The sequence below is a fragment of the Anas platyrhynchos genome, chromosome 28, assembly GCF_047663525.1.
Source record: "Anas platyrhynchos isolate ZD024472 breed Pekin duck chromosome 28, IASCAAS_PekinDuck_T2T, whole genome shotgun sequence".
Classification (NCBI taxonomy): domain Eukaryota; kingdom Metazoa; phylum Chordata; class Aves; order Anseriformes; family Anatidae; genus Anas; species Anas platyrhynchos.
In genome coordinates this window covers 6,911,162-6,938,088 of record NC_092614.1, presented here as the reverse complement: position 1 = coordinate 6,938,088, position 26,927 = coordinate 6,911,162, and the positions used below count along the sequence as shown (strand labels likewise).

The 26,927-nt window shown below is 44.7% G+C and overlaps 1 protein-coding gene and 1 long non-coding RNA gene across 5 annotated transcripts in view; both read left to right on the top strand.

Moving 5' to 3' along the window:
* Window positions 1–26,927, top strand: part of ASIC2 (acid sensing ion channel subunit 2) — a 551,273-nt gene that overhangs the window by 230,858 nt on the left and 293,488 nt on the right. The gene's annotated exons all lie outside the window — the stretch shown is intronic.
* On the top strand, window positions 11,233–25,630 carry LOC119714065 (uncharacterized). 2 transcript variants are annotated; one of them, XR_005261229.2, is made up of 3 exons: window positions 11,233–11,455; window positions 13,015–13,644; window positions 22,370–25,630. It is a non-coding gene; the product is annotated as an uncharacterized lncRNA (long non-coding RNA). The 2 variants fall into 2 exon arrangements; XR_011805179.1 differs by lacking the exon at window positions 22,370–25,630 and having other exon boundaries at window positions 13,015–21,902.

The window sequence follows — 26,927 nt, the reverse complement described above, 5'->3', positions numbered from 1 at the left end:
AGAGAAGGTGAATACTTGACAGAATTGTCAGCTGCTGGGCATGCACTAGTCTCCAGGCCACATCAGAAGGCAGCTGTTGAGTACCTAATTGCCCAGCTAGCTCATTTGTGAAGCGTTTGTTAAATAAATGCAGAATTGGAGTTTCAGTTGTTTGCTAGCAGGTACCACATCCCTTGGGACTCCTGGGTGCTTTGGCAGGAACCCTACTGTTGCTGTGGATATGGGCAATTCCCTCAGGCCTCTGGAGAAAAATGGGTGTTTATTTTTCACAAGGTCTTGTAGTCACAGATGGACAGAACTGAGGGAACAGCTGGAAAACAGATGAGTTCCTTTGCCCAGGAATCTCCCAAAAGAGCTCCTCTTTCTCTGAAGCCCTGAAGACTGAGAAGTCTCAGTTCTTTCTCTGAAACATTTCAGAGCTGAACACGCTGGGGGCAGATCCAGAGAAAGGAAAATAGATGATCTGAGCAAGGACAAAAATAAACTGTGCCCTCTGACTCAGTGTAAAGGTGTGGGGTTAGCTCTCAGCTCTGGTTTCTCTCACTTAATCATTTTTCTTAACAAAAGTGGAAATAAAAGGTGAAAAGGAGGCAGTTAGAAGGAAAGCAAATGAAGAGAGGAAAAAGAGACTTTAAATGAAATGTTTAATTGTAAACTACTAAAAGAGCAAAAGGAAATATGAGGTGAGATAATTCCATTTCTTTCCATTGAAAATGTTGCCAGTGCTAATTTCCAGTATATATATAAGATGCTACTTCACATCTCTTGTGTCAAACATCTAGTGCATTCCTGTGCTGAATTCAGTACCTGATGATGAGTGCAAATTGCTTGTGAAGATGGGAATTTATAGCATGTACTGGGGGCCTCAGTCATCTAGTGATTAAGCTGGTTGTAGCCTATGGCTCCTGCTGGGCTTCTGGCTGGACACCCAGCTGGCTCTTGTGCTGGGAAATAACCATCTGATTGCTGCTGGCTGACAGACTGTGTCCTACTTACCAGGCAAAAGCCAGTGAGGCTGAGAGGAAGGCCATGTATCCCCAGACACAGCTCAGAGACACCATCTTCCCTCCTTCCTGCTCTGCTGGAGCACTGGGGCTCTCAGAGTGCACTGGGATGGGCATCTGCAGGGGACCTGCCAGACGCAAAAGGGGCTGAGCTCCTGCAGCTCACTGGAAAATTCTCCTGGCACAAAGATGTCAGGGGCACTGAAAGAGCCTTTTGTTCCCTCAAACCCTCCTCACCCTCCCCTGAAGGCCTCCATCTGAAAGCTCTTGGGAAGCACCTTTTTATGGTTTAGGAAAGAAAAGACCTTGGGAAGTTTCATACAGCAGTCACGAGGAACCTGGGAGCAGAATCAGAGGCTGATGGAGCTCAGTTCTCAGGGACAGAACCCCAGGCTGTCAGGTGGGGCCATCCGGGAGAGCTTGGAGGCTGGTAGGGCAGGCATGCACTGGAGAAGCTCCCTTTCTTTAGGCACACAGCTGAGTTTCTGGTACTTCACCACATTGGCTTGGCCACCGTGTGTCTCTAAGGAGGTCAATGGTACAAAACCAACTTCAGGCAGATCGCTTGGTTGGGAAAACCTTTCCTCTCATGGAGTTTAGACACCCCAGAAAGTGTCTTGCTTTTTAATTGTAGTCTGTTAGGTGGTCTAAAGAAATGTTTCCCAGGGTCCTACTGTTGGATCACAGATGAGCCAGGGAGAAGTTATCATGGCCATTAATTCGGATAAAAATATCTAAGTTCAGGGCTTTGATTTCAGCTGCTTTTTGCTACCCAGACAGTTCAGACTGCAGGATAGCCACATGCAGGTGAACAGACCTTGAGTGTGGACATGCCAGGACTTTCCTTTGCCTCAACAATTATTCTGAGGTCTGAGTCCATTCTACAGGTCCGGTAAAGGAGAAAATCAAGTCTGTGCAAGTCCCCCTCTCCTTTGCCAAGCAACCCAAGGCACATTCAAAGAGCTAAGCTGGAGTTTCAATGTTTAGAAAGCAAACTGAGAGACGTTGTGTTAATGAAAAAGAAGGTTCCATGATAGACAGGCATGGTGCAGAGGTGAATGGCTGTGAAAAGAAACTCCTGCATGCATGACAGAGTGTAAAATGGACATACGCAGAAATTTCACACTTCAGCAGCAAAACTAGCAATGGGAAAAAAAAAAAAAAAAAAAAAAAAAAAAAAAAAAAAAAAGCTATCTTTAAACCCACCACACCTCAAAAAAATACAAGCATGTATTGTTAGTTTGTAATCTGTAGGAGAGAGACAGCCTGTTTGCTCTGTGAGCATCCATATTAGTTACAGAAAATTAGCACCTTAACCTAAAAAGGTAAGGAAAGAAGGGAACATGAAAGACTGTCTGCAAGAGTACATGTGCTGTGTTCTTGGGTGTTAGTGTGTATGTCAAACAGACAGTGTGTCTTATTCTGGGTGAGAGTATGTGTACCAAGAAAGGCTTTCTAGTGTAATTTAAATCTTAGTGCCATGGTAGAGATGAACAATTGAAGGTTTTAAGCACAGATCTCCAGCCAAGCATTGCAGTGCTTGGGATCTGTTTATTTAGCCTCAGGTCATTCTTACAGCTCAACTTCTGGCACCAGAAGATGCAGTCAGCCCCAACAGCTTGTTCCTACCCCCTGTTGCCATCACAGAGGTGCCTGCCACAGGTATAGCCCTCTGCTTGGTGGCAACAAGGCTGCACAGGGAGCACATTCAAGCTAACACTCAGTGCAAAATGAAATGATTGATTAAACTGGATTGGTCCCCAGATGATTGCACTGCAAGATCAGCACTGCTATGGTGGTGCTCCAGAGGACAAGCTGCAGTAGTGGGAATGGACAAGCAAGGGCAAACATGATTCTTCTTTTTAGCATTCTTACGTGGCTGCTTCTTGTGACTTAAGGGTGCACAAAATGTGCTTTTGTTAGCAGAGCTGAGCCGCAGCCCTGAGCTGGCATACAAATACATCTGCATGAATGTATGTTTGCATGTTTTGGTTTGGAAGTGGAGAAGAGGGAGAAATCTGGCTGCTGCTGGTGTGGAGACAAAGGCTTGGAGTTGCCCTGAAGGTTAGTAATGTCCCTCTCTCCCCCATTTACTCAAGCCAAATCCAATACATTCAGTGTAGGATACTGCTGCATCCCCAAAGTGTTTCGGCCCTCTTCCCCTTCCAGAGGATGAGGGACAGTCTCATGACCACTGGCTTGTAAAGCAATGCTGTTACGTTCAGTGACATTTTCTAGACAGCTCAGGATCTAGTCCCAAGGGTCTATTCTAGCCCTTCTGTTAGTAACAAGGAAGCCTCATAGCAGGGTGGCACCTTGAGTTCCTGCAAGGCCGAAGTACTCAGCAGATGCAGAATTTGGAGCTGGAGGGATTTGGCTCAGAGAAAGATGCCAGCTTGCCTGGCTGTCCCCTCCTCTTTGCCTGAGTCCTTTATTCCCAAGTAACATAAAGTGAATGAATGGTTTACCTAGTTTTTCAGAAGAGTCTGACTAAAAACAAACAAACAAGCAAGCAAAAAACAGTGAAATACCTATTTTTCTTGGTTTTGCTGCAGGAGAAGAGGGAGCTCTTGTCCCCAGGACTGCCAGCAACATCAATCACCAAGAAGTTGCTTGGTGGAAAAAAATCTAATAGTAAGATTTTTATTTTTTTTCTTTTAGGGATTCAGTGCAAGACAGAGAACTGTACTGTAGCAATTTTCCTCTGTCTTTTGGCTTTTCAGTCTATCTGGAATGCTGTCTCTTTGATCCTTTGAGCAAGATTATTATGAAATGAATGCTTAGAAGAGTAAGTTGGTAGCATTTCTCTTGGTATCATGCACAGGGAGGTCATGGGGCCAGGATTAGACACATTCCCTGGAGAAACAGGCAGAGTTTAAGTAAAGTTTTTTATGTCTCTTGACATTCCTTTAGATTTGAGCCACTGATGTATTTTTTTTAAAGAAATAATAAAAAAGGAATGAAAGAAAGAAGGGAAAGAAAAATCCCTCTCTGTGAAAGACCCCCCAGTGCCTCTGTATATGTGTAAATATAATCTCACTGAGCTGGCTTAAACTTAAATTTAAAAGCTGTAGGGCCACCTGTTCAGACTTGGAAGACTGCCATCAAGTAACTAAAATCCATATCTGGACAACTAATGACATATCTGCCTAAATATGGATTTTGGTTCCTAACTAGCTCCCTTCGCTTTTCTCTTCCTCTCTTCCTCCCCCAAATTAATGGATATTTTATAATTCTTGTTATTATTGTACTTGCATGATTCATTGTTTTCAGCTTGTCCTCCCTGCAGCAGCCATCCTCACCATTTTGTTGCTTTGACTAAGGATAGATAAAGCAGCTAAAAGAACCCTAAAACTTGCATGGACCAGCTTAAACTTGCCCTTGTTTCAGGTTAAGGAAGAAATTCAACAGACATATTTGTAATATTTATTTTCTCCAGGAAAATAAGATGTTATTTAAACTTTTTTTTTTTTTTTTTTTTTTTTTAGTCTTCATTGAGCTTAAATTTAATGGAGAAGTTTTACATCAGTTCTTTAGAGTTGCCAATTTACAAATTTATTTTTTTTACCAATCTTATTATAGTGAATAGTTTGGTTTGGCTTTGTTTGGTTTGGTTTGGTTTGGTTTGGTTCGGTTCGGTTCGGTTTGGTTTGGTTTGGTTTAGTTTTGAAGCCCATACCCTTTTGTTCCAGTGTTCAGAGAGAGTCTCCCCTTCCATACATTTCTATGTGATGGTGCAGAAAACCTTGACAACATTCAATTCATACCCTCTAAATGGCCAGAAGCCAAATTCCAAATGAGTGGAGGCTAAAATACATTATTAAAAATTCCCTAAATCCTCATTATCGTTCAGGCAATATCCTGATTGCTGGAAAAGGGCTAGGGACCTGGAGTATGGTTCTATGGGACTCTGTTTGACAATAGTAGTTCTTAAACCCATCTCTAATAACAATTTCTAGCATAATCTAATCCATGTCTCTAGGTACTTGTCTCTTACTTTTGAAGTATCTGTGGGTATTTGCTCCTCAGGATATGGCCACAAAGTGGTAGTTGTCCTCTGGAGTCTGAGAAGTGTTTTCTAGCTGTAGCCTCCTACAATTTCAAATCCCCAGCTGGGGATGGAGCTGAAATCAATGAGAAACAATTTGTTGTTCCTGCAGCGAAGCTCTGACAAGTCATATGCTTGGGCAGACGCCTGGTGCCAGGTCTGCTAAGTCTGTATTTGAAGCCTGCAGAAGCAAATTACATTGTCTGTCATTGTCAGCATTATCAAGAACAGACACAAAGCAAAACACATTTGAGGATGTTAGATATATAATTCTTTGGAACAGGAAAGCAGGTAGATAAAGGCAGATCCTGGAGTAGGGGATCTAACATGATCCATCACTGCTGACATCAACATTGCCTTATCTTTATGGTGTTAGACCTATCAGACAGCCATCAGCTCTAGGGTCCTGGATATGAAATCTGAAGGATTGATTAGAATGGCAAATATATATATATATATGTATGTATGTATGTATGTATGTACATATACAAATGGAAACTGCTGTGCCAGCCTTAAGAACGGTCTGTGGGAATGAGTGGAGAGCTGCTCATGTGACCACTCCAACGAAGCAGAGCTGGGTGCCCTGGAAATCTGCGGGGGTCCTGGCATAGGCCAGAGCCTGTATCTCTTGGTGCAAAGCTGATTTCCCAGAAAGGGAGTGTCCCCCTTTGCACAGAGCACTTGCTTCTTGCAGAAGGGTGAATATATTCACTGAGGATGCCCTCAGCATTCAAACCCACCTAAAATACCTCAGATGTCTTTCACTGAGAATACGCCAGGCGGGGTAATGGGAGAGGGAGGCACACGGGGGCTTGGTAAGATGACCGCCTTGATATGCAAAGAACCTGTGAGACAAAGGTGTGTGATTTGTCTCACCACACTGTCTGAAAAGGAAGCATCCACATCAAAGTCAAGATTCCTTCACAACCACTGGAAAACAAAGCCAATGAGCCAAAGCCATAGGTCTCTCAGCCACAGCTACACAGTGAAATTTGGCGAGATGAGCCATGTCTGCATCCCCACTGACACAAGTGTGCACGTGTGTGTACTGTGAATCCAATTGAAAGGCACCAAGAACCCTTACCTGATGGAAATGAGATGTAAACTGACATGTTGTGTAGAAGAAGGGACAGCACAGCTGACCTTTGGCAAGCACTGCCTGCAGGTGTCTCCTTGCTGTCTCTTCAGGCTCATTCAGGAGGGTCAGGGGTTCCCTTCTTGGTACCTAAACCTGTCAGTGACAGTCAGGTTGTGGCTCCAGTTCAGCATGCTGGGTGAAATGCAAAATTGGAAAGGAAATGGGAATTTTCAACAGCTAATTTAAGCTCTTTAAAAGTTAGATTCATCTGAAAAATGTTGGTATTTGTAATGCAGATGGAAACCTGGAAACTGCACCAAGCCTAGGGTGTAGAGCCTTCTGGGAGCATGCAGATATCCCTTCCAGGCTTTTTGCTCCTGAGACTAGTGAATGGCAATGGCAGAGGATTGATGGATTGCCCTACCGTGGCCAGGACTCAGCAAGACATGAGCAGAATTGTTGCGGGGACACTGAGCAGCTACACCTTTAATTAAGACAACTTCTTTGTAACAAAAGTAAGGGCAGTAGCTGATCTCTCCCCTCTACCTCTACTCTCGCTGCCCTTAATTTCAGGTTTGCTTTCAAAGTAGATGAGCCTGTTATTAATACTTTGGAAAAAAAAAAAAATAAAGAGAGAGAGAGAAAAAAAAGATTCTTTCAAATGCTTTGAGTGAATTTACTGAGCTGCATGTTACTTCTCAGCATGCTTTCTTTGAGACAAACAGGTAAGTGTTCATTAGGGCTGGTTGAATTGTCCAGTGACATAGTTGAGAAAATGTGTGTGAATGGAAAGCAATGAGTTTGCTTTTACTCTGTGCCTGGAGCCCTGTAACCTGCAAAGATCTGCAACAGTCTCAAGAGAGGGGTGTCATTGAATCTAAGTTTAAATGTCTCTAGTGTGGGAGTTCAGTCTGCAGCAATTGTCTGGACTTATTTGAAAGCCGAAAGAGAGAAATAGGCATGTCTTCTTTCTTCTCTTCGGGTCAGCCTCTATAAGTGTGAAGTAAATCATGCTTTAGAGCTGCCTGTCTCTTCCAAGGGAGCACAGATAATTAGTTCAGTAGAGAACATTTACATTTTTGGATTTACCACACTAAGGAGTGAAGGCTCCCACTTGAACTGGTTGTAAGAAAATTCCATAATCTTAATTTTTTCATACATGGTTTGATTTTTTTTTTCCCTAAGCTATATGAATAAATATAGAAATTATGCCATGCATCTTTAACAAGGACTGGTTAAAATATTGTTGAACCCTGGATGCGTAACCATGTGCCTGTATTTAAATTAAATATAAGAGACAATGATAGAGGGTCATTTGTCATGATGGAATATTAAAATGAAACATTTCAGTCCACGATTTCACTGATAATGTCAAACACTTATGGGCTGGGATGAGTGACTTGGGTTGTAAACAAAAAAGCTTCCAACTTTCCTGGCAAAATATTTTCCTTTCCCTTAATAGTCAGGTTAGTAATATCTTCGTCACTTCACTGCATCTGTCTCCTCCTGTTCTCCTGTGGATAAAAACAAATGTTAGAAGAACAGCTTTTGGAGCAGTCCAATACATGCACATTTTCCTTGGCTGTTGTATTTCTCCCAGGGACTCAGAGCAAAACAGCCCCACGACTCTTCTCCTTCAACAAAGACCAAGGGATGACAGAGAGCAGCGCTTGCTGGAGGACAGACAGAAGCTTGCAGGCAGTGACCACAGGTTCCTGGGTAGAGCAACGGCATTTGGGGAGCTATTATGCCTCTCGCTGATCTGCTTGCCAATAAGGCTCAAAAAGAGTGTTCAACAGCCTTGTTATTGCTGTCAATTCTGTTCTCTCTCTCATCATTTCTGGACCACTGAGAGGCTAAAATATTAACCAGGACATTGATGAATTTGAAGCTGAATTCTTCTAATTTGTTCCTGGCTGAGTTCCTACTTGTATCCATAACTCAACTCCAGTTAATTCAGAGAATTTATGACCTTAGCCCTGTCAGGTGCTTTGAAAAGTCTCTATTGGTTCCCCATTAATGGGACATTTTTCCCCTTTCTGGAACCTATTACCTAAATAGGATTTTTTAATAGGGAAAAAATATATGTAAGTGGCCTCACTGCCTTCCTCCAGGCTTTCATCAGCAACAGCAGTGGGTCAGCCACAGAAACCTCCTGCAAAGAGAAGGTGCCTGAACACACGGCTGCCTGTAACTTGGGATTTTTTTTAGTCACCCACAGGCCTTCTGAGAGCTTGATCTTGTGATCTGGAAAAAAAAAAAAAAAATCTTTCTTTTAATCTCTGTCTTCCTTCTCTGTTCACCTATCAATTGATTTGACCTTTCAACTCCTTGTTGGAGGCTCGCTGTTGCTGTCATAGGACAAACCTGCCTTTATTTCTCCTCTTGGTTAATACGGCTCTACATCCTGTTTTATTTTATAAATTAGCATCTATCTATCTATCTTTCTATCTATCTCATTCTGTTTTTCTATATACGTCTATTTGCACTTAAACATTTCTCTAGTGTAGTATCTGAGTATCTCTCTGTTCAAAGAAATAAAATAAACTGGCAGAGAAAACATCATTGCCAGCTGAAAGTGTCTTAAGCCAGGAGTGCTACACTATCCTTCTGTTTCAGGAGGCAATGAACTCAGACAGAAGGGATGGAATAGGAGAATAACTCTGGGGGCAGTAAGGGCAGTGGGTTCTTCTTCTTGAAGAGTTCTTCAAACTCTTGCCTTTAGATCGTGTGGTTGCTCTTCTTCCTCTTGCAAGGTGGCTGTGCTCCTTGTGAAGCGTGGTGATCAGAGTATTGAGTGTAGGTTTGATTCAGTTTGTGGGGAGGACAGATATTTCCTATGTCTTCTCCTCCTTAATATACAGTCTTTCAAAGTTCATGGCCTTTCCTTCTGGGTGCAGGGTACCAAGAAGAACAGCCCTGGTGTTAAGACTTGCAGACCAAGGCTAGATCTGCATCCACCTCTGTCTGCCCAGGGATGGGGCACAGGTAGGTCTCTCTGAAGGGCCTGTAGGGTTAAAGGGACCTGCAACAGGGCTTGGATAAAGCAGTTTATCTGCCAATTTGCATTTAGAGGTGTCGTGGTTTACCATCCACGAAGAACTGGTTGGTGACCTGCTACGGCACTTGGATGTGCACAAGTCGATGGGGCCGGATGGGATCCACCCAAGGGTACTGAGAGAACTGGCAGAGGTGCTGGCCAAGCCACTATCCATCATTTATCAGCAGTCCTGGCTATCGGGGGAGGTCCCAGCTGACTGGCGGCTAGCGAATGTGATGCCCATCTACAAGAAGGGCCGGAGGGCTGACCCGGGGAACTACAGGCCTGTCAGTTTGACCTCAGTGCCAGGGAAGCTCATGGAGCAGATCCTCTTGGGAGTCATCATGCGGCACTTGAAGGGCAAGCAGGCGATCAGGCCCAGTCAGCATGGGTTTATGGAAGGCAGGTCCTGCTTGACGAACCTGATCTCCTTCTATGACAAAGTGACGCTCTGGGTGGACGAGGGAAAGGCTGTGGATGTGGTCTACCTAGACTTCAGCAAGGCTTTTGACAACGTCTCCCACAGCATTCTCCTCAAGAAACTGGCTACTCTTGGCTTGGACTGGCGCACGCTTCGTTGGGTTAGAAACTGGCTGGATAGCCTGGCCCAAAGAGTTGTGGTAAATGGAGTCAAGTCCAGTTGGAGGCCAGTCACTAGTGGCGTTCCCCAGGGCTTGGTGCTGGGGCCGGTCCTCTTTAATATCTATATCTTCATCAATGATCTGGACGAGGGCATTGAGTGCACCCTCAGTAAGTTTGCAGATGACACCAAGTTAGGTGCGTGTGTCGATCTGCTCGAGGGTAGGAAGGCTCTGCAGGAGGATCTGGATATGCTGCACTGATGGGCTAAGGTCAACTGCATGAAGTTCAACAAGGCCAAGTGCCCGGTCCTGCACCTGGGGCTCAATAACCCCAAGCAGAGCTACAGGCTGGGAGATGAGTGGTTGGAGAGCTGCCAGGCAGACAAGGACCTGGGAGTGATGGTGGACAGTCGGCTGAATATGAGCCAGCAGTGTGCTCAGGTGGCCAAGAAGGCCAACGGCATCCTGGCTTGTATCTGAAACAGTGTGACCAGCAGGGCTAGGGAGGTGATCGTCCCCCTGTACTCGGCTCTGGTGAGGCCGCACCTCGAGTACTGTGTTCAGTTTTGGGCCCCTCGCTACAAGAAGGACATGGAGGTGCTTGAGCGGGTCCAAAGAAGGGCGACGAAGCTGGTGAGGGGCCTGGAGAACAAGTCCTACGAGGAGCGGCTGAAGGAGCTGGGCTTGTTCAGCCTGGAGAAAAGGAGGCTCAGGGGTGACCTTATCGCTCTCTACAGATACCTTAAAGGAGGCTGTAGCGAGGTGGGGGTTGGCCTGTTCTCCCACGTGCCTGGTGACAGGACGAGGGGGAATGGGCTAAAGTTGTGCCAGGGGAGTTTTAGGTTAGATGTTAGGAAGAGCTTCTTTACTGAAAGGGTTGTGAGGCATTGGAACAGGCTGCCCAGGGAAGTGGTGGAGTCACCATCCCTGGAAGTCTTCAAAAGACGTTTAGATGTAGAGCTTAGGGATATGGTTTAGTGGGGACTGTTTGTGTTAGGTTAGAGGTTGGACTCGATGATCTTGAGGTCTCTTCCAACCTAGAAAAAATTCTGTGATTCTGTGATTCTGGTTTAACCCGGCTGGCAGCTAAACACCATGCAGCCATTTGCTCACCCTCCCCCCTCCCTCTCTGGGACGGAGGAGAGAAATGGAAAGTGAAGCCCGTGAGTTGAGATAAAGACAGTTTAATAAGACAGGAAAATAATAATAACAATAATAATAAAATAATAAAATGATGACAATAGTACTACCACTAATAATATGTACAAACAAGTGATGCACAATGCAATTGCTCACCACCCGCTGACTGATGCTCAGCCTCACCCCGAGCAGTCCGGCCCCCTCCCCCTGGCTAGCCACCCCTATATATTGTTTAGCATGACGTCAGATGGTATGGAATACCCCTTTGGCTAGTTTGGGTCACCTGTCCTGGGTCTGTCCCCTCCCAGCTCTTACTGCACCCCCAGCCTGCTCGTTGGCAGGACAGAGCAAGAAACTGAGATGTCCTTGGCTTAGTATAAGAACTGCTCTGCAGCAATTAAAACATCGGGGTGTTATCAGCACTCTTCTCATCCTAAGCCAAAACACAGCATTCCACCAGCTACTAGGAAGAAAATTAATTCTGTTCTAACTGAAACCAGGACAAGAGGCAAGCACCTTCCTCTGTATTTGCTTGGCATTCATGAAGAATACACCTCCAACTAGGTAAATATTTCTGACCACTATTGATACATACAGGAGTGGGAATTGGATTCTTTTTGAGAAGCTGAAATGATTTTGTTTTGATGTTTTTGCAATAAGAATTTTGGATTCTCATGTTGAAAGTGTTCTGTCTGAAATTTTAGCTTCTTGTAGTGATTTTGAATGATTTTAAATGGCTGAAAATTAGATGTATGATTTAACTCAAGCATTGGCAGGAGGGAGAAAGGAGCAAGAAAGAGAGGTCTTAGGAAATGTTACTTCCCTTAAAAGACACTTTAGCCAAGCAAATACAGATATTGACAACAGCTGCTTGGTTGTCATCCTAATAATCTTTGGAGGGTGGAAGTCCTTTCTCAAGGGTGGTGCTGTAAATTGCTGAAAGTCTATTTCAGCATTACATCAGGGCTCTGACTCACTCTGGTGAAGCAAACAGCTTGGCATGAGATGTTGCCCTGTGCGGTGAGCTGCTGCTTGGCCCATTATTACTCATCTGTAAGGGCGCTGGCAACAGGAAGGAGACCTGGTGCTTCTTGTTTGCTCTGGCATGCATCCCCACAGGCTCCTTGCAGCTCTGTGAGTCTCTGTTTTATTACGGAGGTAGGCAGACGTGGACTCACCTAGTGCAGCTTCTTGACAAGGTGCAAGCATGAAGCACAGAGCTGGTGTGCCCTCCTTTGAAGGCTGAAATTCAAAACAAATGATGATTTAATACAAGTGAGGCTTTATTTAAACAAGTCTTTGTATTCTGAGGAAACAGAATAAGAAGTGTGGAGCATATTGTTTAAAGCATTTGGGAGCAGCAGCCAAGTGTGCCATTTATTCAGTTAAAGAATCAAAATGAGCCTCTTACCTTTTCATCTCAGCTTCCCTCCCCTCTTTAGTTCTTTTGTCCTCGATGGTTTCTATTGATCCTTTCTATCCTGGAGGAGAATGAAGCAGCATTTGAAGTATCTTTTTCCTCCTCCTTCTCCAATGACCATCAGGACACCCTGCAGAGACACATGGGAGGCAGAAATTGTTCTTCTCCTCCCATCTGAATAGCATTATCTCCAAGTCCCTGCAGGTTGCCTGGCTCTTCAGATGTATTTATATTGATTGGAATGGGGAGTTTAACCAACAAATTCAAAACATCAAATACACTGCAGAAACTGATGCTGAGAATTAAGACCCCATTGCGGGGTAGAGCTGCACTGCAAGCGGAGTCACCAGTGGCTCTCTGTTCCTGAGGTGTCACCGTGCTGTCGGGTGGGCTGCATTCTTCAAATGGCTGCAGCTACTTTGACAACAGGAGCTGGTTTTCAAATAAAACTTTCAACAAATAGGAGCTGGGCCTTGGGCCAATGCTCACCATGGTAAGCATCTTCCTCCTGTCTGAGTGGGAAGGTAGTGTACAACAGAAAGGTCTGTGGGTCTGGTATCAGGGGAGAGATGTTTGGCCAGAGAGTCCACTCAAAAAATAAATGAAGTTTAAACTCACACTTGAGGTACACCTTTCCTGTGGCAAGAAGGAAGTATATGGCATGCATTTTCACTAGAAATATTCTATTTTTTTTAATTTTCAGACAATGCATATCTGTGCTGAGAATTGTTTTTTGGCAGCAAAGGGCAGGAGGAAAAAACATAGCAAAAACGTATGTGGGAAGCAGACACATTTTGTAAAGATATTCTTTGAGCACTTCCAAGCAAATATTTCCAGGGACAACCAAAAATAAGATGGGAAAAAATAGAACTGCCTCAAAACCAAAAGAAAGATTTTTCCAGTCCCCAAATACACATTCTTCATGATGTGAATCAACAGGAATCAGAAATCACTACTCCAGATCAACAACTCTGGGGACTGTTCCTTCTTCAACGCCACATAAAAATACCTTGGAAATCTGTGCTGCTGCTTTTCCAGCTCCTCCCTGGTGAGTCCTGTGGCTCCACTTCAGAGCAGATTTGCCTGAACATCTCTGGCCTCTTGCTTGCAGAAGAGCTTCCTTAAGAGGAGTCTGGTTATTGTCACAGTCACTGTGAGTGCTGAAGTGTGCTTATTGGCCTCTTCCAGACTGAACCTAGCTAAAAACCATTTTCACTCAAGCATGCACGGTCTGTCCCCAGTACTGCACTTGGGCAATGGAAAACCAGGAACCCCTGCTGCACGGTGTGCCAGATGGAGCAGCTCTCTGCAGTCACTCAGGGAAACTGCACAAGTAAGTTACTCCATTAAATCTGATGGAGACTAAAGACGGGAAGGACAGAAAGACTGATACAAATGAGCTTGTCTGCCAGCCTCCCTTCCAAGAATGCTGTCTTGCCCTGTGGCACTGGTGGCAAGAGAGGTGGCAAGACCTATCTGCCAGCAAAAGTTTCTTTGAAGAGATTTCACATTGCTCGTGGTTATTGATTTGATATTCATAACGAAAAAATACGTTTTGATTTCTGCCAAAATAAGGCTGTTCTCTTTATTCTGGCTTTATTTATGCTTTATTTATGCCCCCCTCCTTCTCTCCTCTTAAACAATAGAGTGGATCACATAAAGATGTAAAAGAACAGGGAGTTTAGTGGGTGGGAAGGTGATCAATTTTTAGTCTATTAAAAAGGTTGAAATTGAAATTGTTGTGATTTGGAGGGAAAAAGGAGGCACAATTTCACTCCCTTCAAAGTGTCTTGTCAAAAAGACAGTTTTCTCCTCCCAGCTGATTCTAATTCTGTAAGTCAGTGAGATGAGAGAAATCTCTTTTGTCTACAGAGAAGAATAACATCGGACAAAGCAAAGCCCATGGCTCTAATTAGTCCTTCTGACAAGGCAGCAATCAACACAACAACAGCTTGCGGTTGGACATGCTCCCTAGATCATTTCACAATCAAAGCAATTGCTAATATGTGAGTGTAACATGCCAGTGTGTGAGGGTTGTCCCTGTGTTGTGATATGCAACCTGAGCTGCTCTTTCCTCTCTACCTTTAGGCACCTCATTGTCTGTGCTCACTCCCAGTTCTGTGATGGGTAATCTGAATCCTGTGCTGGAAACCTTCAAGGGAAATAGCCATTATGTATTATGATAGCACAAGTTTAAGTGATCATTAAACAGTAGGAGTTACTATTTGAAATCTATATCCTCACTAACCAGACCATTCTGTTTCACCCTGGGTAAAATCTACCCCTGAGAACAAGGGCAAAGCATAATTTAAGCTCCACTAAACCCTCAAGAAATAACTTCACTGATTCTGAACACATCAATCAATTTTTTTTTTTAAATAGAACATAAAACCTAACAAATTGTAACAGGGCTTCCATCAGTATCAATTCCCTCTAATAGTAAAGCCTGTATATCTCTGCTGATAGTGAGCTCTAAAACGTATCTTGAACAGAACAGAAATAGAAAACTAAACAAATTCTGAAGTATTAAAATAAGAGGAACACTAAAATCTTGCATTTGTAGCTAACAGGGATTTTGAAAGGAGGTTGATAGCATCATCCCTGGTTTAGAGATGAGGAACAGAAGTGCATTATGGTTTTCCCAAAGGCATGTGGAAGGTTAGTGGCTGAAGTGACTGCTGAGCCCTCATCTACTACTACCCCAGTCCCCAGACAGTATTGCCTGCATGTGTGCACACTTCAGACTCCTAGAGAAGTTACCAAAGCAGGTTAGGAAGGGGTAGCAAGCTACTGCATATCTAATTGTCAGAGAAAAAGGGAAAAAAGATAATCAGAAGCATGCCACAATTGTCTTCTTCTCTGCAGCCAAGGAGATCTCGATTGATTTAGTGGAGCAGTTGATTAGCTGCTCCATCTTGTTGGTGAAGGGAAACATGATCTGGGCCATGAATTAATATCTGTGAATTTATCAAAGTAATCTGGTTGCCTAGAGGACAGGAGCCAGAGGCGTATGCAAATTTCTGAAAACATTGTGACAGACATGAAGCCCAAATTTTGGGACATTGACAATCTCGAATTGCGAGTACTGGTTGAGTACTAGCTGATACTGAAGAAACGTGGGAAGCTTTAGATGCTTTGCCAGCTGACTTCACTCGCTGTCTTCGTGTATAGTCAGTGAAGAGAGACAGCCTCCTCCAAATCCTGGTCTGGGTGAGCCAGGCTCTCATCCATGACTGCAGGAGGAGTCAGGGAAAGGCTGAGCACCTACATGAGCCAGGGCAGGCAGGCTGAACACCCTGCCAGGGCTTCAGAGAGGATGAGCAGCAGCCATCCAGGAGACCAGGGGCTTGGTTTTTAGGTAGGAGCCTCTGTTTATGTAGACTTGGCAGGCTGCAAAATCTGAATCCATCCTAGGTTACAATTTGCTTCTGTGCATCTGAGCAGTAGAAAGGGCTGAGCGGATGCAGAGCAGTATCTTTCACCCCTTAATTTCTTTCTTGTTAGGGTAATGGCCTGACACTTTTCTCTGAGCAGCAGTTAGGCTCCTTCTGGCTAGAAAGACCAATCTTTAATGTCACGAACTCAAATTTGTGCCTCTCAGGCTAATTTTAGAATTCAATTATGATCAAGAAAAAATCTTGAAAAAAAATAACAATAAAAATTCACTCCAGATACCTCAAAGAAGACAGAGCACAAACAGCAACCAAAATAGTCTTGGCTTAACTGGGGAAAAAACAGTTTATCTTGATTTGCCTCATATGAGAATTTAGGGAGAAGAATGAAAAATACTTGCAAAAAGCAGAAAACTTCATTTCTTCTTCAAGATCTAGTAATTCTGAAAAATACAGTGAAAATATATCAGAGGAGAAGATCTTACTGTCCCCAGATGGAGTAAGAGTGAAATTAGCAAATGGCACATTAACATATTTCTGCTTACATTCCAGCCTTCCCACAAAGGGAAATGTTATGGAGAATTAATTTGTGTAGTTTACAAGCTTCCTGGGTTTTGCTTGGAGTTCAAGACAATGAACCTCTGCATCTGAGACAGAATCCATTCAAAAAAAAAAAAAAAAAAAAAAAACAAACAACATGGAGACCTTCACCTTTCTGGTGGATCTGAGTCTAAACTTCGGGGTTATTGCTGTAGTTTTTAGAGTCACCTTGTGTGAGCTTCGGAAAAAGACTTTACAGAATCGGGTGAGAAGTGGTTTTCACATCCTGACAGAAGTTACACTTCCTGCCCCAAGGAATAGTTAACACTTTACACAAAGTGCAGTAAAACAGAGAGGTGCCCGATCATCTGAAGATTTAGGGCACTAAATGGCCCATACACCTTGAACTGTCTGCTCTAAATAATGGATTGTGGAACAGCTTCAAACCAGGAATCTGCAAATCTTTTAGCAAAAGAGCTCCTTGGAGATGAGAGAGACCTAAGGTGGCCAGAATCATAAAAGCAAAAAGCTAAGAGGACACCAAAGATGTTATCTGGGCAACCTGCTCTGAGAAAGGATTAACTGTGCTTTCACTGTCTGGGACAGCTGGGTGTCACCCCTTCTGAAAACCTCAAATCACAGAATCACAGAATCACAGAATTTCTAGGTTGGAAGAGAACTCAAGATCATAGAGTCCAACCTCTGACCTAACACTAACAGTCCCCACTAAACCATATCCCTAAGCTCTACATCTAAACGTCTTTTAAAGACCTTCAGGGATGGTGACTCCACCACTCCCCTGGGCAGCCTATTCCAATGCCTCACAACCCTCTCGGTAAAGAAGTTCTTCCTAAGATCCAGCCTAAAACTCCCCTGGTGCAACTTAAGCCCATTCCCCCTCATCCTGTCACCAGGCACATGGGAGAACAGACCAACCCCCACCTCACTACAGCCTCCTTTGAGGTATCTGTAGAGAGCGATAAGGTCGCCCTTGAGCCTCCTCTTCTCCAGGCTGAACAAGCCCAGCTCCCTCAGCCGCTCCTCGTAGGACTTGTTCTCCAGACCCCTCACCAGCTTCGTCGCCCTTCTCTGGACCCACTCAAGCACCTCGATGTCCTTCTTGTATCTAGGGCCCAAAACTGAACACAGTACTTGAGGTGCGGCCTCACCAGAGCCGAGTACAGGGGGACGATCACCTCCCTAGCCCTGCTGGTCACACTGTTTCAGATACAAGCCAGGATGCCGTTGGCCTTCTTGGCCACCTGAGCACACTGCTGGCTCATATTCAGCCGACTGTCCACCAATACTCCCATGTCCTTCTCCGCCAGGCAGCTTTCCAACCACTCATCTTCCAGCCTATAGCTCTGCTTGGGGTTATTGTACCCCAGGTGCAGGACCCGGCACTTGGCCTTGTTGAACTTCATACAGTTGACCTCAGCCCATCGGTGCAGCCTATCCAGATCCTCCTGCAGAACCTTCCTACCCTACACACGTACCTAACTTAGTGTCATCTGCGAATTTACTGAGGGTGCACTCAATCTCCTCATCCAGATCAATAAAGATATTAAAGATGACCAGTACCTGTACCAAGCCCTGAGGAACGCCACTAGTGACCAGCCTCCAGCTGGATTTGACTCCACTCACCACGACTCTTTGGGCCAGGCTATCCAGCCAGTTTTTAACCCAATGAAGCGTATGTCAGTCCAAGCCAAGAGCAGCCAGTTTCTTGAGGAGAATGCTGTGGGAAAAGGTGTTAAAAGCCTTGCTGAAATCAAGGTAGACCACATCCACAGCCTTTCCCTCATCCACCAAGCACGTAACTTTGTCATAGAAGGAGATGAACCATAAAATTCTATAAATGTGTGAAAAAAAACAAGCAGTTTGGGAGTATGGGAGCCAACACTAATTAACTTGTCCTGTGGATTATATATATATATATATATATATTCATTTTATCTATTGCTTCGTGTAGTAAATTTACTGAATCATTCTAACTACTTACTGATTGGCTGCTGGTACACTGGATCGGAGTCTCTCTGTCATCGTGGGCTCATTCATCGGTGCCAGCATCCATCTGTAATGCTGTGGCCCCTTGTATTCTTTATCCCTGGGCTGTCTGGCTGACACCAGCTTGCTAGCTGCTCCGCAACACGACCTTCCTTAGGTTCTTCCCTCCAGGAGTAAAGCAGCAGCGCCATCAAAATTACCAACATTTTGCTACTTGCTTTGTAGGATTGCTAGTGCTGGTGGGGCTCATTTGGTGGATGCAGAATGGGATAATCCAGTTTTATGTAAAGAATTGCTTTATTCCAGTTGCATATTTAAATCAAACTTCAAGAGTAAACTCCCCGAAGAGCCTGCTCTGAGCTCGATGGAGTTCATCGGAGTCACAAGCCTATGCCAAATGCCTCATTACATCTTGCCCAAGGTGGGCTGGGGGGAGGCTTTGGGAAACCCTAGGGGGCTCTGTCCTTTGAGTGCCCTTCCCCCAAGGTGTCCACCCAGTCTGTGCCCTATGGCATTAAAGGGAAGAGTCCTCTTTAGCAGCCAACAACCATGAGTTCTGGGACTCTTGGTGTTTATTATATTGGGATTGAGAAGGCAACAAACCTCCTGCCAGCCTTTTTCCCTTGCTGGGATGTCCAAGCCATTCACCGGCCAGGTGTGAGCACACATGGCATGTCATCAAGCCTCACCAACCAGGCTGTGCCTCTGCTCAGCAGCAGGGGCCAAGCCATGTGGAGGGGTGACCCCACATCCATCCTTCCTCAGCCTCAGCAGAAATCTGACCCATCTCAACCATGACTACAAAGCCCCTAGAAAGGTCATCATGTGACCCCCATGGGGCAAATAGACCAGAACTGGTTATGAATTAAAATGAGAGTTTCCAAAGCCCATTTCTTTTGTTAGAAATATTAAATTATTAGTAGTATGTTAATGAAGTTCATCTAGGTCACCCGAACTCTCTTTCAATTGTTTAGTAAATTACTCACTGAGGGGCTAAATTGAGCAAAGGTGGAAAATTATTTAAACATGCTGGTGGCTGGCTGGTATCCAAGCATGAGAAGAGGCCATGCAACAGCTAACAAGTGGCCTGGGGACACCACAGAGGTGGGGCAGGATGGTGGGGACTTGAGGTCAGATACAGGGCAGGAGTGTCTGGGGAAGCTCCTGTTATCCTACAGATAACAGATACACCAGCACACGGGTCAGCACACCAGCCCAGCTCCTGAGATGAGCCCTCAGGCAGGGAGGGGTGAGAACCTTATGAATGTCCATGAATATTTGTTGAAATAGGCCTGATAAGAAGTGTGGCTGGTAGATGTTGGTTTTGTCTTGGGTTTTAAAAGTGGGGGCGTCAGTGAAACGTGTACACACTGGCACTTTGGGTTTTTAATGGCTTTTGGCAGAAGACCTAAGCTTTCAGCTGTAAATGCTGAGGCTGATGTATTCTGGGTCAGCGTACTCCAGTCACTGCCCTCTGCCAGCAAGACAGATGTCAGCTGCAAATGCAAAACTTCAGAAGAGCAGAGAGGGAATGTTCATTAATCTGGACGAATAAGCCAAGTGTCTCTGTAGTCTTGAGAAAAAGACCTTACTTCTCCTGGGCTAGGAAGGGAAAACGAAATGCTGCTCTATGCTTCCCCATCTGGACATGCCTTCCTCTAGAAATAACCTGTCGTTGGTTTTCTCAGCAGGATTCAGCTACTGGGCCTGGGCGTGTTGTACATTCAGCCCTTCCACATCCTCAGAATCACAGAATCACAGAATCACAGAATTTCTAGGTTGGAAGAGAACTCAAGATCATCGAGTCCAACCTCTGACCTAACACAAACAGTCCCCACTAAACCATATCCCTAAGCTCTACATCTAAACGTCTTTTAAAGACTTCCAGGGATGGTGACTCCACCACTTCCCTGGGCAGCCTGTTCCAATGTCTAACAACCCTTTCGGTAAAGAAAATCCTCCTTCAGGTACAAGGTGAGAAGACACAGCTCACCCCAGTCCTGCCTGTGAAGGTTTTCTCCCACCCTTGCTCTTGGAGTGGGTGTGCTGCTTCTGTCCGCAGCATCCCTGACTCTGCCCTGTAGGATGCCAGGTCAGTGCAAAAACATGGCCAGTGAAGAAAAGGGGCAGGTTTTGGTAGCTGGTATCTCTCCTGTCTGAGACAGAGCCAAATCCTTTAGAAATCTGTTAGGGTATTGGAGGAAAGGAGGGGAGAAACAGAAAAAGAGTGATGCCAGGCAGAAAGGCTACATCATCATCACACCAGGAGAACCAAGCATCAGCATCACACCAAGAGAGGCAAGCATCTGCCGATTAGGGCATTTCCTTAGAAGTCTTAAAATCCAGATTTAAATGCATCTTCTGCCTGAATCAGATATCTTGCATATACGATTTCTGAAAAATTGTAACAAGTTCTGGAATGTTCCTGAAATGCTGCTCTTAATAGTCCTGTATGTAAATGATCTGGAGATGCAGGTTTTTAAATGTTTGACTTGAATAGCTGTTGTTTAACATCCTCTTTAATTATATTGAATTATTTCTGTGCAATCAAACATTGCTTAGGGCCATTGGAAAGTGAAGTATTTCATTATCATTGTAGGATATGAATACATCATCCAAATTCTTTCCAAATGCAAAACTGAAATATTTATTGACTACTTCTGCTTACTCTGTGTTGCAAGGCTCATTTTCCATCCTGTCTAGTACTGGACACATTGGAACTGATTCCAACTGAAATGTTTAGGCACAATTCAGTGTGCTGTCAGCAGCAAAGCAAACGTGATTTTTTTGTATACCATGTACTTATTTCCCTGGGAAGATCTGATTGTGAAAACCTAAGGATTTATGGGCATTTTTTTATCATTTTAGTGTTGATTCCTAACCTTAATTTTGTGGGTAGATGGATAGATGGGAAGTGAAAAAGAAACTCAAGGAGTTTTTGTGCAAGAAATTAATAAACAAACCTCCCAGGCTTTAGACCTGGGTTTGTCTCTTGACAAGAAAGCACCCCATTTGTGTCACTCCTGATGGTGCTAGTCTAGCTTCAGCAAACCCTCCAGTGATGGAAATTGTACTTTTTGTGCATTCATATAAAGTGCACAGCTCCTGAATGGGGAGGGGAGGAATCCTTAGATTTTTCTAAAAAGAATTTGAAGTATTCTCTTGTAAACAAACACAAAGGATGCCCTTTGAACAGGACAGGATACCCCAGGATACATTTTTATCCCTGTGCTGTTCAGGGATACCAAGCATGTCACTCCCATCAAAACAATGGGAGACAGAAAGAGCAGAGAGTTATTTCTGAGAGTGGCCTTAACTTGTACATATGAGAAGGTTTTAAGGAGTAAATGAGGAACCCAGCTGCTGCCTGTGAGCATCATCTCTGTGCAGGTGTGATCACTTCAGTTCTGCGAGGGCTTTAGCTCCCATTTTGCCTGCAAAGCAAGAGACGTTTCCATACCTCCCTGCCCTGAAAATCACAAACTCTATTGTAATGACATTGCCTTCTCCTTTAACAGATGATTTTTCTATTCATTGCTTCAGTTTGGTCCCTATCCTTCTATTCGGTATAGGAAGAGGAAAAACAAACACTTTTAACACTTTGCATTTGCTTGTAATGCCTCTTTGACACCGTATCACAAGAGCCTGGGAGCTGTCAGAGCCATAATATGCAACATCAAATTAACATTTGTGTTTTCTGAAATGGTAATTATACCCTTTTGTACTGTGCTGAATTTGTATTTTTTCAAGTGTAAAAGTGGAAGTGGCATCGGAGGTGTATTTCTGAGCCACTGGTATGGGGCGTTTGCCCAAGAGCTTGGTGGGGAGGCTTCTGCAGATCCGGCAGACCGCAAATTGAACATGAACCAGCAAGGCTTGGCATAGGACTGTTGTGGCTCACAGGCAGCCACAGCTGTGACATCTGTGTCCTTGCAAAAATGACTCAGAGCATCCCCTGATGGACAGCAGGGTATGGTTCTTGGCCCAGCAGGAGCAAGTCTGGAAACCAAACATTTAAGCTTGGGTTTGATAAATGGGCTGATACTGCACAGTGCCTGCAGGGGCAGGAGGCTGCATACAGTGATGTGCATGTTTTCATTCAGTCTTTGTTCTCATTAGCACATGAAGACTGGCCAGAAGTCCATCATCTATTCAAGGTAGATAGAAGACACCTGATAAGGTAGAGAAGGCAGAGCCATTAACCTGAATAAACACACTGATGTTCTCTTCCTGCTGAAGCCTATCACGACAGATGACAAGAGACGCAGACATGTCCTGGGTGTAGTCTCTAATCGTGCAGAAGGGGAAGCAATGCTGCACAGCATTAAACCGGTTACTTCAGTAGCAGCAGGCTTGAAGGAGAGCATCCTTGCCTACCTGTGATGTATGTAAGGCCTCCATCACTTTCATCTCTTTAATGCTGAACTTGCAACAGCTCTGTGAAGCTAAGTGCTGTCAGTTCCCCATCACAGCAGGCAAACAAAGTGCCTGCATACCTTCAGACACCTTTTCTCCCTGCTGTGACTGAATACAGGAGAGGCACACCATGGTGGGGAGCCTGGAGCTGAAGTGGGAGTGGTGGGAAAGCCTCTTGTGTGCCACGTTGTGATGGGACCTCCACCCTGAAAGAGGCTGATTGCTGGGCTGAGGCTGAAGGCTGAGGTCGCATCCATAAATGAGGGTCATCTCTGGCACTTGTGGACATGGGTACCTGGGTACCACCTGCCCGAAGAAGGCTGCGCTCTGCAGGGAAATGCTGTGTACCATGAGGAGGGGGCAGCACTCCCTTATGTTCCTTTCTGTCCTGTGAAGCAAGCACTGTGCTGGGAGCACCAATGCTTCCTCTGGTAGTCCAGTGTCTCACCTGCAGCCAAAGGTGGGGTATTTTAAAAAGTAAGATTGGGAAGATAAAGAAGAGGGCCAGTCTTTCAGCAGCACAAAGCCATCTGCCCTCACAGAAACCGTAGGTGCACACCTATTTGTTCTTTTCCCTCTACACCTGGAATTTCCAAACAAAGGCCACAACATATTCTTCCTCTGGACCCTGAAGGGCAGATAATCATCTGCCTTTCAGGCAGCTGCCTCCTGATATGTACTGAGCATGGACCTTGTGGGTGTACAGCCCTGTGTAACATGTCTGCAAAGTAAGTAACAGACATTTCTCTTTCAGGTTCTTTGTGTCAATGTAAAAATGATACTGCACAAATGCATCCAATACTTTCACATACCATTATAGAGCTCTTCACAAGATTTATGAGCTGTTGGACTTCTACACACATTTCATATTGCCATAGCTACTAATTATTAATAGCACCCTGTAATGAAGGCTAACAGTGTGCCTCTGGAGGAAGGGGAAGTGCTGTAGCTTTTGACTCTGGCCACAGCATTATTCAGCATCAAACCTGAAGGCTTCTGATCGGCCCAAGACATGGAAACTGCCCCTTTCAGCCTGCAATGAAGCAGGGCATATCTGTACAGGAGTTCACCACCTCTTTGCACCCCTACCCCATTGGCTTTCTCTTCTTATGGAAGGGGTTAAGCTTTAATATGCCTCCACTGTTCCCTGTCTTTTCTTGTGACGCTGAGGTGGCTGTTCAGGCAGCTCCACTATTGTGAACAGGCACCGAAAAAAAAAAAAAATAATGTCATTACAGAATAAAGATGTTACAAAACAGAATAAAGACTGTTCATTCTTGAAGTCCCCCTGGTGATGCAAACATACTGGAGGGCCAAGAGGGATCCTGTTCCTTGCAGTTCTGTCCACATGGACTAGCTGAGGGAATCTGTTCTCTCTGACTTTTTAAGGCAAATGTAAGAGTAGAACAAGGTGTCTTTGGGACTTGTAAGAAACTAACATGGTTCAGAGATAAAATAATGTAAAATACTTTGCCCAGGGCTGGAAGGAAGCACATTTATTGTGGGTTTAGAGTACTGATCAAATGCAGTCTATTTAATTGCACTTCTGACCCATCCTGTTCTCTCTCCTTCTCTCTGTTCAACCAAGATTACAGCTTCCCTGGCTCAGTGCATCTCAGCCTGTCACGTCATACTAAGCCCATGATGTGACATGGGGGAATAGGAGGTGACAGGGCAGGAACAGCCTGATGGGCTGTGAGGCTAGAAACAGAGGTGAAGTGAGTTATTTTGGGATGGGATGCCAGCAACTGACAGCTGATACAAAACTGACCTGACAGACGAAAGGGCCAAGCTGCTGTTTTCAGCCTTGGCAAAGGAACTTACTGACCTTTAACGATGATTTGGCACTTCCCCACCACCAAGTCACAGAGATCCAGCAGTGAATGGGCTGATCTCCCAGCCTGCGGACAGATGATCTTGTGTTGAAGGCACAGTGTGCTGCAGGGACACTTCAAACCTTAGCTCCTGTGATGGCTTCCAAAAGGCCCAGGAGCAAATTGCTCCAGGCCAGAGTCACCTTAGATCTAGGTGCTGGGAGGATGTCTAAGGCATTAATTTCAGCTCCTTTCTAGTCAAGAGAGACAAGCATGCTCAAGGAGTGGCACTGCCCATTGCAAGACAGACATCTGAGATGCCTGGAGATGAATTGCCGTCTGGTGCTCCCCATATTGCCATCTGGTGTTCCCCATCTCCATACAGACCTAGAGGTGTGTGTCTGCATGTGTGGTGGAGGGGGACTGGTTTGGATCAATGCAGGCATTTAACAATTAGATATGTGAAGCTAAGGGAAGTGAATCCCTCTCTTTGGATCTCTGCGTGTCATCTACAAAAGAGACAGGAATAAACTCTCCTCTCTCAATTTTTTATGAATGTTCTTTAAAACTGGCATGTCTTGTATGGTCCTTGTTTGGAAGCAGGGACTGAGCCAAGGCTTTCAGGTGAATATTTTAGTTGAAGGTGGAACTTTCAGGCCTCAAGGCTCTGGAACAAATCCCCACAATGTCTCTGCATGACCTGTTTCTGCACCATCCTCCACCTGCCCCGGTGTCAAACACAGCATCTCGAGATCCTGTGAACCAGCTCTTCTGCTTCCTGGAGGAGGAGAAATTCTGCTACTGTCAGTGGGAACTGTAAGTGGTGAGGCAGGAACTGCATTTAGCTCATAAAGCTTTTGAAACATCCAGTGCCTAAGTGAAATCACAGAAAACCTGAATAAAGCAAAGTTGTCCAGGGCCTTTTTGACTTACTCTTCAAATAGGATTGCTTTCTAACACAAACTGCTCTGAACTATGGAGAATTGCTGGAAGACTCTGCAAATTCATTTGCCTTCTGGTATGCAACAATGCCTTTGATTGGTAGCTGCATTTTCCCTAGATATTTAGCCATAATACAACTTTTGCAGGTGCTGTTGTGACAATACATAATAATTGTTATATATGGAGTGGTAATTCGTGTGGAGAAAAAGGTTGATATTAATAAAGAAGGGGGAGATTTGGGAATGTGGCCATGGGAGTTGGAAAGCCCCGTGGTTGAGATAACATTAGACTATTAACGATGAGGCCATCAGAAATATAAGAGAAGGGTGATTCAGGAGACTCCATGCAGTCTAGGGTTGCTTGTTCTCCAGATGGTTCTCTTGTTCTCCAGCTGTTAAGGCATGGATGTTTCTGGGTGTTTGCTGTTGTTGTTTGACCAATGAAAAGTTGTTTTGAAAAGAACTGCTGTGGAGAGAAGGGTATAAGAGGGGAGCCTGCCCTGAAGATAAAAAAAGGCAACACGATGACGTCAATAAAGAAGCAGGAAAAAGGAGTGAAGAGGAACAGGCTGGCATAAAGTATACCAGGACGGGAACAGGCACTTTGATTGCCTCATGAAGCTAGGTTCGGCCAAACTCAGCAAACCGCTCAGAGAAGCTCGTACAGAAAGTCGCTGGAAATAGGCACACTGGAGCTGGAGAGAAGCTCGAGCTGAGAGAAGTGGACCTGTGCACACAACTGCCCCTCACTGGTAAGCAGTTACGCATTAGGAACATACACTGTCCTGGGAACCTTACGGCTTATTCTCTTTATTAACAATCGGACAGATTATGAGCCTGAAATATGGAACCAAATTGAGGTCAAGGTGTGGGACTGTTATAAATGAGGTCTCAACTCAATCTGAATTAGGTAATATTTATAAAACAAATATTTCTAAAAGGTACAAAAGGCAAGTAAAGAGCGCAGGGTGTGCGGGAGTCTACGCTCCAACAACATGCACACACAAAAATCAAACATTCTAAACATATAGAACATGGCTTTAACATACTAAACGCAAGTATGCCTATACATACATGCAATCAGAAAAGATAACAAAAAATCCTCCAAGTTCCACGACTCAAGAGTCTCCATTTTCCACTCTTTTACTTGATTACATACAAGTCTCCATTTTCCATTCCTTTTGAACAATATGTCTCACTTTAAGTTGTCAAGCAACTCGGCCTTCAGGCCTTATGTATCCCATTCTTCCCGGATCGAAGAAAAAGCATATCCATCGCCTTTTCAAGGCCAATAGGCCTGGGTCAAAAGGCACATTCAGGTCAGCAGGGGGCGTAACAGCAAAAGCCTTCGATGGCTGTAGCAGCAGAGGGGCCCATGGCGATTGTGTAGCAGTTGGATCAGTAAAGGAGCCCGCAGCTCCCTCACTATCTGGCAAACCACACGTTTGTGATTGTGGCACCACATGGCTCTTTAAGGCCTCAGAAAGAGCTCGCCAGGTGCCGAGC